Raw genomic sequence first — 14,735 nt, forward strand, 5'->3', positions numbered from 1 at the left:
GGTGGATTAACCTGTGGTTTTGGGTGGATTAGCCTGTGGTTTGGGAGGTTGACCGGTGGCTCTGGGTGGCTGACCGGTGGCTCAGGGTGGCTAACCAGTGGCTTAAGTGGCTCAAGTGGCTTAAGTGGCTCTAGTGGCTCAAGTGGGGGAGACTTACACCCTAATTAGTGACAATTTGACAATAAAACAGAGACAGGAGACTTCTTTGACTTCTTTGGTCCCACCAGGCGAAGAAGTGAGATTTATTCTCTTGAACTGTGCCTTTTATAGGCCAACATGGTCATATACATTCACATACAATAAATGCCCCTCATTACTAAAGTACACAGGGTGCCTCAACCAATGAAAATGCAGTATTGCTTAGTAGATGACTTAAGCCACGCCCACTAACAGCGCTGGCCAATTAAATGCTGATGTTCTAGTATGAGTGACTGGGCACTAAAGAAAAGTCACTATACAGTTCATGTTAATGTATAAAACGTATAGTTGATGATTCATCACAGTATATTTGGGCAGAATTTGGTTCACTAGAAGTTGGGGTGCGATTTTGAGGATGAATTTGGTTGTTCTTTTTTAGTTCCTTTGCTGTGACTTGACTAGATTAGGACAACAAATTATCACCACACATCGATAAAGAAAGAAACGAGCTTTCATTTGATTAGCTTGTGCTAGTCCTTGTGGCGACATTTTCGTAGGTTTTCTGCCTTTTCTTTTAGCTTGTACGCGGTCGGAGGAAGGTGTACAGCAAATCATTATGCACGTACAAACATATATAATTTCAGGGGGGTGGCTCGTTTTGAGGATGCTAATTTGTTTCATGTCATGCATAGTTCCTTTTTATGTACGTTTTGTTTTGCAATCGTCTTAATTCGTAGATGGGATAGATAGGACATATCCAGCTATGAATGTGTGATTTTATGAAGACAGTTGGTTTAATTTTGGAAAATTCACTTGAAAACTAGACAACAAATGGTGCATTTAGACTGTACAACACATGTATATGTATCTGTATACTATACTTTGTGTTTTCGGTCATACAGAGAAAAAGTTTGTGAGGAAAAACATTTCAATAAATTTACAATTGTCACAGTTTCTTTCAAGTCTGATTCGATTGAAACTTTGTACACATAGATGCATTATCAAGGATGTGTTATTGATAAAAAAAGATTATCATGCGGAAAAGCCCTATGTTCTGTTGCAAACAGACATAGATCTCTATTTTTTTTTCTTTTTCAGTCATTTTGTCCATAGCATTTGTACACGTTTCGTTGTTACCGGCACTTTATACTTGGCACACACTTAAACCAGTATCTGAAGTTGTGTGCCGAACATTGACATTATATGCGTTTTTTTCTGTTGTGATCATTTTCTAGCAGAATTCGGCTAGATCTGACAGATTGGGCTATATCTCCAGAACTACAGGTCCGATTGGGTTGAAAGTTGGTATGTACCTAAACCGGAATGTGTTGTAGATGAAAATTTAAGTGACGTTACGATGACGTCATCACGTGACATGTGACGTCACAATATAGGTCCATATTTTGAAGGCCATAAATGCAGGTTCGAAAAGGTTGAAACTTAGTATGTACCTTAACCTGGATGTGTTAAAGATGAAAATTGAAGTGACGTCACGATGACGTCATCCATGGATCACATGACGTCACGTTAAAAATTAATAGATTTAATCTTTAAAAATCAATATAAAATCAACTGTGAGAGACCTGAACTTGACGTTTGCAGGAATCGATAGAATAATCCAGGGTCTTCATTTGTTATGTGCAAAATCACGTGACCCTTTCTTCCGGTTGAAACCGGAAGTGTCTTGTAATTTAAAATTGGTGAAAGATGTGAACTTGCTTTCAACGATGTATGCTATGGCTTAGTTGTTACTTACAAACAAAAATATAGTTATAGATGAAAATTGATGACGTCAAATTGATGACGTCACATGTGACGTCATAATTCAAAGACCTATGAGAATGTAATCACATTATTATATGCCACCAGTTATAAACAGAACTACACATCCTTCCTGGATGGAACTTATACTTGAAACTTTATATGTCACATGTCACATGTCACAAAAAATAACCGAAACAGCCCTGTGTTTGTCCACAAACATACATGTAAGTCTAGTTTTTTAATATTTTCTTTAATTTGGGTCCAGATCATTCTGACTCATCCTGTACAGACCCATATGAACAGCGACCTCTACTCATATCAATGCTCGGGAGTTCCCCTTTCATATGCAATGTAATACAGTGTGTTTACGTGTATACATGCATGTGTGTACGTGCATTTGTTTGAGGACCCCCGGGGTTGCAATTGTTAAATCAAAGGTTGAACAAATCTAAGTTGGACTAAAAACTAACTTCTTGGACTAAAAAAAAATATGCACTCAGAGTGCAGTCGCACTCATGGAAAAATATGCTTTTCAAAAGCTTTCATTTTGTTTCACATTGGGGTCATTCCAGGTCAGACCAACGCACTTTTTACCTCATGTTTTCCGATTTTGATAAAAATTGCTGTGCTTGTAGGTCCTGATGAGCAATGAATGCAAACCAATTTTTAGCCCGCTCCGACCTACCATGTGGTCAGGGCAGAAACCACAAAAACGGACATTTTTAGAGTAAAATACCACCCTTTTGGTAGAAATATGTCAAAACCGTGTCAATTTTCATCGAATATATGCAAATTTGGTATTAAAATAATAAGAATTGCATGCTCAAATCAACTCTTTTGTGCAAATTAAATTTTGTGAAAAGTAGGTCACTTGACCTTAAATATGTTATCGTTACCTTTGACCCAATTTATGTAATAATGTATCATTCCGAAAATCAACGAAATGAAAATGACTTGATAGAACATATCTTCCTTAATCATAATCCACTAAAAATCAATTGGGGTCTTCAAAATTTACAACTTTATGACTATTTTTGTACAGTTGGTGGGTTACAAATGAGTCAATTTATAGACTTTACATTAGAAATCCACCCACACATTTTACTATTCTGTTTCTAAAGGTACTTAAATTAATCTTGGTTTGGGAATTTCTCATGGTTAGGGCTGGTGAGGTATAACCAGATTCATAATATAAACTAGAGATTCGCGTTTGTTGTTACAAACGCAGAGTGGTTGGGCAGACAATTATTTTATGAAACACTGTCCAGTTAAGTTATGAATTGTATGTAAGAACAAAGGATCACAAAATTAATTATTTTGTTTAAAAATACATTTTTAATGGTCTGATAAATTTCAGTAAACATTTTATGTACACATACAAGTCATTTCTGGCTTGATATCTTCATTATAGTCAAAAACGGAAAGTGAATACTGATTTACAGTTCGGAATGGATGTTCATTGTGAAGTTAAATAACATATGAACATTTGGAAAAATATAAGTGTATGTATTCATAACACCAAAATTCCGGTTTGATGACGTCACAGTATTTGGAAGCAAAAGAGAACACTGTAATGGTATCGTTATTTGGACTAAGATATACAACATGGATCAAATGATAGAATTTCACTTAAAATATGATCGTTGGCCAATTCTCATAGAAGTAACTTCCGGTCTGATGACGTCATGAATTTGAAACCTCGCCCAGTTATCTATGGTCAATCGAAAGATATCAAGGGGCGATTTGGTAAAATTTGAACCTATGGTTTTAAAATTAAAGAAAATATACACTATTTTATGTGCTGCTAGGGGGCGCCCTTTCGGATGATGACGTCATCACACTGTTTTCCGTGTCTGCCATTCCTCACTAAACACTTCCATACTATATATGTCTGTAGTAAAATGCTTCCGCTTTTGAGTTATATTCAGTATTTATTGCACTTCCGGTAACACCGGAAGTAAAAGTCAAGCGGTTTTGTGTCCGGGAACACACAATTTTCTCACGGCAATTTTCTCTCTCTACAACCTCACGAAAAAACGAACACGATACTTTATTCGGTTCAAAAGATATAAAACAAACTATTTTGTCAAAATTTGCCCTTCAATCGCTTGTAATTTGATACCTGATGAGGTCATGATGACGTAACAAAATGTATAGCATCTTCGTATCATGGTACAAGTTCATACAAGGTTTTGTGATCATACCGTAAACCGTTCGGAAGAAATTTTGCATTTTTTTGATTTCAGGTCAACGTCTTCATTTTGAATTCACCTAACTTTGACCTTCCAGTAGACCCGGAAGTAAAGGTCAAGCGACTTCACGTACACAACAAAAAATGTTTATAGCTTCATGGTCTATCTGATTACAGAATACATTTAATTACTATTAATTACTATTTATTACTATTAATAACTTTGTTCAAGAGTTATAGTTGAAAGTAATTGGTCACTTTTTCAGGTAAAATCGCTTGTAATTTAACACCCGATGACGTCATAATGACGTCAGAGTAATATGCACCACTTAGGATGAGGGTCGATATATATTGACAGTTACAAGTTCCTATTATAAACCGTCTAGGAGAAAACCTGCGGAAACGTGCTGTACGGAAAAGAAAGAAAGAAAGAAAGAAAGATTAATCGCAACAACTCCAAAGAGTGGTCGGGTTGTACCCGACCACTCAATTATCAAAGCGCACTCGTGGGATAACTAATATCAGTGGCACGGGGGGGGGGGGGGGGGGGGGGGGGGGCAGAGGGGCTGGAACCCATCCCCAAGGTTGTCAATTTGTTTGTTTGATTTTGGGGTAATTTTTTTTTTCAATCTTCTACAGAAATTTGAAAACAAACAAATTATGAGCCCCCCCCCTCCCCCACAAAAAAAAGCAAAATCCTGGGTGCGCCACTGCTGATAATTTATATATTATGAATCTGGTTATGCCTCATCAGCCCTAATCATGAGAAATTCCCAAACCAAGATTAATTTACGTACCTTTAGAAACAGAATAGTAAAATGTGTGGGTGGATTTCTAATGTAAAGTCTATAAATTGACTCATTTGTAACCCACCGACTGTACATAAATAGTCAAAAAGTTGTAAATTTTAAAGACCCCAATTGATTTTTAGTGGATTCTAATAGAGGAAGACATGCTCTATCAAGTCATTTTCATTTCGTTAATTTTCGGAATGATACATTAGTACATAAATTGGGTCAAAGGTTATGATAACATATTTAAGGTCAAGTGACCTACTTTTCACAAAATTTAATTTGACAAAAGAGTTGATGTGAGCATGCAATTCTTATTATTTTGATACCAAATTCGCATATTCGATGAAAATTGACACGGTTTTGACATATTTCTACCAAAAGGGTGGTATTTTACTCTAAAAATTTCCATTTTTTTGGGGTGGTTTCTGCCTTAACCATATGGTAGGTCGGATCGGGCTAAAAATTGGTGCGCATTCATTGCTCATCAGGACCTACAAGCACAGCAATTTTTATCAAAATCGGAAGACATGAGGTAAAAAAGTGCGTTGGTCTGACCTGGAATGACCCGTTGATGAAACAAAAAATACTCCTGCTTCCGGTTACCTGGGCCGACTGACTCAATTTTTGTGGCCATCATGGGTCATGTGACATCAGGATGATTTACAAAGCATACTGTATTGGGGGTTATGTGTTGTAAGAATTCACTTTTCTTGTTGTTGATGTTTTTATTCTCAAAGACAAATTTGTTTCCAGAACTGTTTGTTAAAATGAAAACATACAAATGGGCAATTCCACGGTTACTCACGTTACATTTTTGATGTACTTTTGAGTTTCCTTGGGCTGTAATTACCTTACTGAAAAGGTTTAATAACTGTTATCCCATGGTAGATAGAGTAGACCTAGACCTACATGTACCTAAGCACCAAAGATGACATCAAGAAAAATGTGTTATGTGTTATAAACAAGATGCACAAAATCGGTTTATACTCACGTTACATATTTGGACATGCATAAAAAGCAAACATGCTTTGATAAAAAAGTGTCCATTCAGGCAACCTGTATAGGCCGTGGGCCAAAGCCAGTAACGGGCAGTTTCGTCTTAATAGTGGCAACTTAATTTCTCGGTTATAAGTAGTTTGGAACATGTTAATTGATATTTTACAGTGTGCACATCACATCGTTTGCGCAAAATTCTCATTGCTACAGCATCAACGAACTGTATAACATCTGCTCTACTACGCTGCAATTCCGTGTCCCTAAAGATGTCTGCAATACAATAAATGAACTTAGCATCTGACGTTCCCCTAGGGGAAGCAAAGGTGGAATAAGTAAATCCAGACACCGATAGCATATCATACAAACTATTATCAGCCTGTTGCGATTGAACGTAAATTTGACTGTGGACAGAAATTGTAACCTCGCCAACCTCATTCCTATCCAATCTGTCCCTGATCGCAACAAAGGTATGCAGAGAACTAACCTGTCGTCGGTTTATCTTTGCAACGCCCACTCCGCTTGTGATAAACTTGATGAATTGACAACTATCATCCTGGATCAAGATATCGATGTGTGTGCGATAACTGAGACCTGGTTTAGGCATGATTTACCCCCGCAACTTGTCTCTATAGCCTACCAGGTTATTCTATGTTTGCTTTAGTCTCGTCAACACCGCCTCGGGGATGGGGTTGCCTTTCATGCCAAACACCACCTCCATGCAACTTACCTCAGGGATGTTACCATCCCAGATGACTTGGAAGTAGTCTGGATACAGCTGCGCCCCAACAGACTGCCAAGGTCGATCTAAAATTTGTACTGTGCAGTGATATACTACCTCGGAGCTGATAAAGAGCAGGAAGCAAGGCTAACCGAGTACATCATAACAGCCATGGACATTTTCGCAATAAGTCATCCGGATGCTGCCTTCATAATACTGGGTGACTTCAATCAACTTGACAGGTGATCATAAGCACCGTCGATATATTGATATATTGATTTAATTGATATTGGTTTGATATCGATATCGCCGATGTTAGTTATTTGGTAATATTGATATTTCGAAAATATCGGATTTTGGAGAAATATCGAAAATATCGAAACTTCGAAAACATCGATATTGAAAAATATATCGAAAATATCGCTACTGAGGAACGAACTTTATTAAAAAATACGAAAGTGCATTGTCACATTACCCAAATTTTTGATAAGCCACAGCTTACGTTGGTTCTCACGCTGAGTGAAAAATGTCCCTGTAGCTTATATTCCGGGCGGCGTATACGGCGACATTTGAAGAATAAATTCAGTCACCTATCTCAGTCTCGTACTCAAAATTCGCGTACACTTTGCCTCGAAAATATCACCAAATTTATCCTCCAAAACAGAGAATTATTTGCTAACCAAACGTACGTAGACTTGCACCACGTGCTGATGATATCGCTATGCACGGCAGCGTGTATCCCATCCCATGTAGGCAACATACGTAATACGGACGCTAGAACATGTCACCAAAGTGAATTGGATCACACCATTACGGTTTAGGGGTGTACCCTTAGAACAATTTACCAGCATTTCCACCGTTTAGGAATTAAAACACCGAATCCCGGTTTTGTTTGTGATTGAGAATATACGTTACAAAATGCCGAGCGGCAGAACTTTCTGTTGATATTTGCTGGAATTCACGGTCTCAAAGTAATGATGAGTTGTTCTTTTGAAATCGTGAAGTTGTTATCTACATGTATTTTCCTGTTTTCTCATGTCAGTAATTTTTAGCTGTTGAAACTAAAAGTGGGTCAAGAAAAATACAGAGACTGGCATGGAATTGCTTGACCTAGATAATTTTTGGTGTTTGTCTTACTCGCAGCTTTTTCCCGGTGCCGTGATTGGTTGAAATAAAAGAAATCCAAAAATTGGAATTTAATAGTTAGAAAATTAATTGGTTTTTCTTTGAGTTGTTTGTTTGACATTTCCCCAACATTCTCATGAGCAACACAAGGTGATAATAGTTGAACAATATAGAAACATGATCCTTTATTGTGAGGTTGGACTTCCCAAAAGACGTGAAATTTGGTTTACCTATATTTAGCAGTTTGAAGAAGTTGCATCGTTTTGTATTTTCCCACACGCTCTCGCTGATTAAAATAAAGGTAGTGCCGCTTAGAAAATTGGATGATGGGGTGGGAATTGATTTGCTTATATGTAGCGGTTTGAAGGAGTTCCGTTGTCTTGTATTTTCCCACGCTCTCGTCGGGAAAAAAATGCCCCATCCATCAGTAGCCCCTTTAAAATGCACTGTCACCATGGATATACAGTTGCCTAGCAACACCATGTCGGTGGGAAGGTTGTAGGCCCGCTTCATTGCCCTTCCCATATCAGTACTCAAATCCCCTTGGTAATCAGTTGCAGTTAAATGTATTCTCCATTGACATCGGTCTGCAAACTCCACCCTTATTTGCATAATCATAAATATGCATTGGCCACTCTAAAAAAAACATAATTCGTTGATAATATCTAAAACAACAATGATTGATTGAACATTTCAGACTTTATGTGTACAAAATTTAAGAAAGATAATGCAGAACCACTAATGATGACATCTGTTGCACTATCGTGGACATTTTGGTGCTAAAAATGAATTTCTGTTGTTGCTGTGACTGGAAAGGTGTACTGTATGATATAGATTCCGAAACCACTCTCGCACAGCTATCGACAGATCTGTAATCTGTTGTCATTGACCACATCACCCGTTGTGCTTGGGTTCACGACTTAATACGTCGCCACGAAGATTCGGTGTCAGCTATTTGTTTTAAGTGAACGAAAGAGTAGATCCCATGCAATTCACGCCTGTTATAATACCTTGAAAATTAAAATGAATAAAATATCAATATATTGATAATATCGATATAAAAAAACCCGATATATTGGTATCGGCCAAAATACAATATCCAGGGTGCCTAGGTGGTCGATAAGCCAACAAGAGGAGAACGTTTCTCGACAAGATCATAACCAACATCGGGAGTGACCTTTATACCGCTGTTCAAATACAATCTCCGGTCGGTTAATCAATTTACTGAACAAGGCCAAAAATTCAAACTTGGATTAATTGAGGCTTTTTATTGTATAATATCCAGTGTATTTTTAATGTGCCTGTTTGTTTTTTTCGAAAATTGGGTTTTATTTTTCACAGATTGGGGGGAACTTTTCATTTTATTATTATTTTAATTGTTTTCTTGTGATGTGTTATGTAAGTTTTATCAGGAACATTTTAACATCATATTTATTGTAATGTTATAGTATTATTGTATTTTTTTTAGCTGTATAAACGAAAATGTAAATCATGTGCAATTCAGCCCTTGGCTGCGATTCATGATGCTTTATACTAAACCAATTTGAAATGAAATGAAATCTGTTTAATACTACAGAAGCTTGAATTGCCTTCTTCCACGTATGTTAATGAAATATGATACCCTTGGCAACTTGGTCTGACCATGCATGCGCACATAAATTATTATAATGGTAACCAAAACCACGCAAGAGAACTCAGTACGCACACGTTTGTGACGTCACTATGCAAAAACGCACACCTCAAAGTTCTACTTTATCACTCCAAAAATGATTTTTTTTTTCCCCAGCAATTTTCTTTGGCTAACATAGTAGTCCATTATTTATTGTAATTTTTCCATTATAAGAACCGAGCTAATTTTTGTTTGCACTCAACCAGAGGTTGATCTTGTATTTCATGCCTTTCATGTGAAGCTTACGTGTAATTGTCTAGAAAACTTACCTATACAATTGATAGAAAATGAAAAATGATAGGCACATTCATGACTGTTTAAGCAGTTTCGTGAAATTTTTTATTGTTGCAGCTTGGAGACTGTTAAATCACAAGACAATCCATTCTATATGAAAAGTAGCTGGTATTTAGTAAACCTATTCCTCTTTTAATTATGAGAATTGTTTCATTGAATTTTCTCTTTCTTTTCTTTTTGAAAGCCTTAATACTTTGTCTACTATTTCAATTATCAGTTTCAAACACTGACCTGTTTGAGTGCTTTGCTTTTTGGGGTATGGTTTTTTCAATAAAATAATTTGTAAATTAAAAGACACATTTTATTTGTCAATCACTATCAGTAGATTAAAAATTTAAATCCTTGCTGCAATCCCAATTTCAAATCCGATATAACAGCGTTTGACATGAAGTTGAAGACCCAAACATTGTTTTACTGCAATTTTAATTTACTACATGTATACTGCAATATCAAGAAGATATTTTATGTCTGTTAATAAACAAGTCTCTAATTTTGCATTGGCTTGATGATACATGTATAGCCTACGGTTGTCAGCAAAAGCCATTCATTCTAAGTTGGTGAACTTACTGTGGATTTTTCTGAGTCCCTTTGTTAATGTTTATGTCACAGGTCTTTCCTGAATGGAAATCCTTTTTATGCCCCGCGGCGAAGCCGAAGGGGCATACTGTTTCCGCCTTGTCCTTCCGTGGGTGGGTGGGTGTGTGGGTGTGTGTGTCCGGACAAATCTTGTCAGCGCGATAACTTGAGAAATACTTTACATATGAACTTCAAATTTGGTTTGTGGATTGTCCTTGGTAATCCTAAGAAGCCTTTTGCATTTGGGGCCGAAAGGTCAAGGGTCAAGGTCACAGTGGCTGAAACAATAGAAATTTTGTCAGCGCGATAACTTGAGAAATACTTTACATATGAACTTCAAATTTGGTTTGTGGATTGTCCTTGGCAATTCTAAGAAGCCTTTTGCATTTGGGGCCGAAAGGTCAAGGGTCAAGGTCACAGTGGCTGAAACAATAGAAATTTTGTCAGCGCGATAACTTGAGAAATACTTTACATATGAACTTCAAATTTGGTTTGTGGATTGTCCTTGGCAATTCTAAGAAGCCTTTTGCATTTGGGGCCAAAAGGTCAAGGGTCAAGGTCACAGTGACTAAAACAAAAGAAATTTTGTCAGCGCGATAACTTGAGAAATACTTTACATATGAACTTCAAATTTGGTTTGTATATTGTTCTTGGTAATCCTAAGAAGCCTATTGCATTTGGGGCCGAAAGGTCAAGGGTCAAGGTCACAGTGGCTGAAACAATAGAAATTTTGTCAGCGCGATAACTTGAGAAATACTTTACATATGAACTTCAAATTTGGTTTGTGGATTGTCCTTGGCAATCCTAAGAAGCCTTTTGCATTTGGGGCCAAAAGGTCAAGGGTGAAGGTCACAGTGACTAAAACAATAGAAATCTTGTATTTATTCTGAGATCATAGGGATTAGGGATTAATTCATATAAAACCTACAGAAGACACTAATGCTGTCAATGAACGTTCCATTTGACCAAGGTACATGTAAGTTGATGTTAGAGTGGTGTTATGTCATGGAAACAGTCACGGTTGCGGGGCATTTGTGTTTGTAAACACACCTGACTTGTTTAATGATATTACCGGTTCACGGCAGACAAAATTACAAAATGAAATTTTAACGAATTACAAGTCGATATGACAGTCAAGCAAGATCCAATATTAATGAACAACACATATTAACAATGATCAACAGAATCAAAAATATTAAATGGAACACACATCAAAAGAATCATCGGAATGATAAGCGGCGATCCGGATTTGTATACACGAAAAGTTCACACGAACGCGTGGACGCAAAGTTCAGTTCATTAGATGATGACAGGAAGTCGCGGATGGACACAGAAGAAAGTAGACTAGAAGAGATGGGTTGCAGGTTCGGAGCTTGGTTGCAAAACACAGGAACAGCTGAACAGTATGGCGGGGAAGGTTGACGCTCCTATGGCTCTCAAGACTGGAACTTTAATACTACTGGAGGTAGTACTGGACTTGGTCCTCTTGTCTGGCTGACGTCAAACCTATTTCGGAAGAAATAGTTGAAACAGGCTCATGTAGGAGGTGAGGTGGCATTGATCCTGATTGTTCGACGGCTGAAGTCAGAATGCCCAACAAAATCATAAACTAAACCTAAAATAATAAAGAATAACTAAACCAGAAAATAATACAAAATAATCAAAGATAAAATATATACTAACTATAAGAGAAAACTAAACCTTACAGAATGATCTTATTTTGAAAGGAAAACAAAATAAAAGTAAAACAAACAAATCTAGGCCTTGGCTTAGGGTTCAATCAAAAGTCACTTCAGGCTGACCTGAATCAAAAAGGTAACTGACATTCTAAAAAATCATGGCGTCCCGGCATGACAAATAATAAATTGAAAGCAGATACAAGTGAATTCAAGCAGGCAACAGGCAGGACTGAAGCAGGGCTAAGCTCTGTTTTTGAATTGCCAAATGCTCTTCAATTAATCTTGTCTCGGATAATCCCAATCCACCGCACCCATGTCGATCAGGTGGTCTCCTGTTTCGGACCGGGTATCTGCGTCTGCCTCGGGTTGGGGAACTATCTGTAGCTGACTCGTCTGACGATGAAGTACTGGGCTCTGTGGAACTCTTTGCCTCTGGGAGGGAGACGTGAGTTTCATCTTCAGACTGTGCAGCAGCTTCTGTGGATGTAGGTCCAGTACTTTCAACTTCATCAGTTGGACTAACAGTACCGATTGGGGGTTCCACTGGAACAAACTGTGGGGCTGCTGGATCCAGTTGATTGGTAGGCACCAAATCATCCTTACTGCTCACCACACAACGAATTAAGTTCTTTGGGGCTGGTACTGGCTGTGTCTTCTTCTCGTTCACTACCACAGATGGAGATGAATCAGAATCTGTAGCAAGTCTAGCAGATGATGAAGGAGGGTGGAGCAGATTCGTCGGTTCTTGGTCTTTCCCTTGTCTGGGCAGGCGTGGTGAAACTCTCGGGGGTTGGTTTCGGATCAACAGGGGGTGTAGGCAATACCGGAGTTTCGGGAAGAAACCCACAACTTCACAAGGCAACAGCATGTTCCGTCGCTCCGTCACCACTCTCAGTTCTTTCACAACATACACAGGCATGTCGTCACTGATCCGTCAAATCACTTGGTACTTGGTGCTTGTCCATCGGTCAGCAAGCTTGTGTCTTCCGGTGAGGCCCACGTTTCTCACAAACACCCTGTCACCAACTGCTAGCACTTGATCTCGTACTTTCCGCATTAGCAGCAGCAATCTGGTGAGCTCGCTGCAAGCGATCTTTACGATCCTGTACATACTTGTGATGTTTGACTGCTTCATGCCTGGAGATTAGTAGACCAAACTGTAAGTCGACTGGCAGGCGAGGTTCTCGTCCAAACATCAAGGAGTTTGGGGACATGCCGGTAGCACTTTTCTTGGTGCAATTATAAGCATGTACCAGAGGTTTCACATGAAGGCGCCATTTGTTTTTCTTCTCTGCATCCAGGGTCCCGAGCATTCTGATAAGGGTCTGATTGAACCTTTCAACCTGGCCGTTCCCCTGCGGATGGTATGGCATTGTGCGTGACTTCCAAATCCCTGCTAGATGACATAACTCCTGGATAAGCCTAGATTCGAAGCCTCGCCCTTGATCGGAGTGAAGGCGCTCTGGGAAGCCGTAGTGGACGAAGCACTCTTACCAAAGCACCTTGGCTACCGTCCTCGCCTTCTGGTCCTTTGTGGGGAATGCTTGGTCATATCTTGTAAAGTGATCCGTCAGGACGAGGATGTTCATGGTGTTTTTATCGTCGGGGTCAAGAGACAGAAAGTCCATGCAGACGAGCTCCATCGGATGAGTCGTCTTGATGGATACCAATGGTGCCATCTTGAGCATCTTCTTCTTGCGACGGAGACAACCTAGGACAGATGCGACACAATTCTTCAATATCATCAGCCATTTTGGGCCAATAGAAACGAGCCCTCGCCAGGTCCAGGGTCCTCTCCAAGCCCAAGTGACCAACTTGATCATGTACTCCATCAAAAGCAAGGAACCTGTAGCTCTTAGGCAAGACAAGCTGTTGGTGTGGGGACTCATTTGTACTGGGAGCCATTCTGAACAATACACCTTCTTTGAGCACAAGTTGTTTGATCTGTCGGAGTAGAATCTTCTTCCCATCCATTAAGGCTGAACGCTCCTTGGCATCGGGCTGCTTTCCCGCCTGCATGCATTGGATGACATACCGTATGTCTTCGTCAGGGTGCTGAAGACCCACCCAGTCCCTGCTTGTTAAGCTTGGGAGGGAGTCCTGACCTTGACACCCTGTGCCCTCCAAGCCTTCAGGCACCGCACTCGCTGAATCCCTGATGGTCTCCAAAAGGGTGCTACTGGGACGTTGGTCAACACTTTGGCACAAAACAGCCACCACTGACTCATTTAACTTGACATCACTTTCACCCAAGATCTTGTCTCTTAGCTGCTGGAGGCGCTCGTCATTCCCATCAGAGTCTTCATCTATAGGTGAAGTTAACTGGGGCCGTCTTGACAAGCCATCAGCATCAGCATTCTTTCTTCCTGGGCAATACTGGATGCGAAAGTCATAGTTTGCCAGTGCAGCCAACCATCGCTGCCCAGTCGCATCAAGTCTGGCCGATGTTAACACATAGGTCAGTGGGTTATTATCTGTAAACACTGTGAATTTCCCGCCATACAGATAATCATGGAATTTCTCCGTCATGGACCATTTCAGGGCCAGGAACTCGAGTTTATGGGCAGGATGGTTGGCTTCACTACGCGATAGATCCCTGCTGGCATAGGCAATGACTCTCAGCTTCCCGTCCTGCTCCTGGTACAATGCAGCGCCGAGTTTTGTCAAGCTGGCATCGGTGTGGAGGACAAATGGAGAGCCATAGTCCACAAAGCCGAGAACTGGGGCTGTAGTAAGCTTGTCTGTATGCACATCGAAGGCAGACTGGCATGCAGGTGTCCATCTATCTCCA

At 39.5% G+C, this 14,735-nt stretch overlaps 1 protein-coding gene across 2 annotated transcripts in view; it reads left to right on the plus strand.

Annotated features, from left to right (window-relative positions):
- Positions 1-1,406: 1,406 nt before the first annotated feature.
- LOC119723309 (leucine-rich repeat-containing protein 9-like) overlaps positions 1,407-14,735 on the plus strand; it is a 104,243-nt gene continuing 90,914 nt past the window's right edge. Inside the window, exon 1 of one of the 2 annotated variants that reach the window (XM_038193862.1) lies at positions 1,407-1,443. The gene's annotated coding sequence lies outside the window, so the exon portion shown is untranslated. The remainder of the gene's footprint in view (positions 1,444-14,735) is intronic. The other variant, XM_038193863.1, reaches the window with a different exon arrangement.

The sequence above is a fragment of the Patiria miniata genome, unplaced genomic scaffold (genome assembly GCF_015706575.1).
Source record: "Patiria miniata isolate m_02_andy unplaced genomic scaffold, ASM1570657v1 HiC_scaffold_17, whole genome shotgun sequence".
In the NCBI taxonomy this organism is placed as follows: domain Eukaryota; kingdom Metazoa; phylum Echinodermata; class Asteroidea; order Valvatida; family Asterinidae; genus Patiria; species Patiria miniata.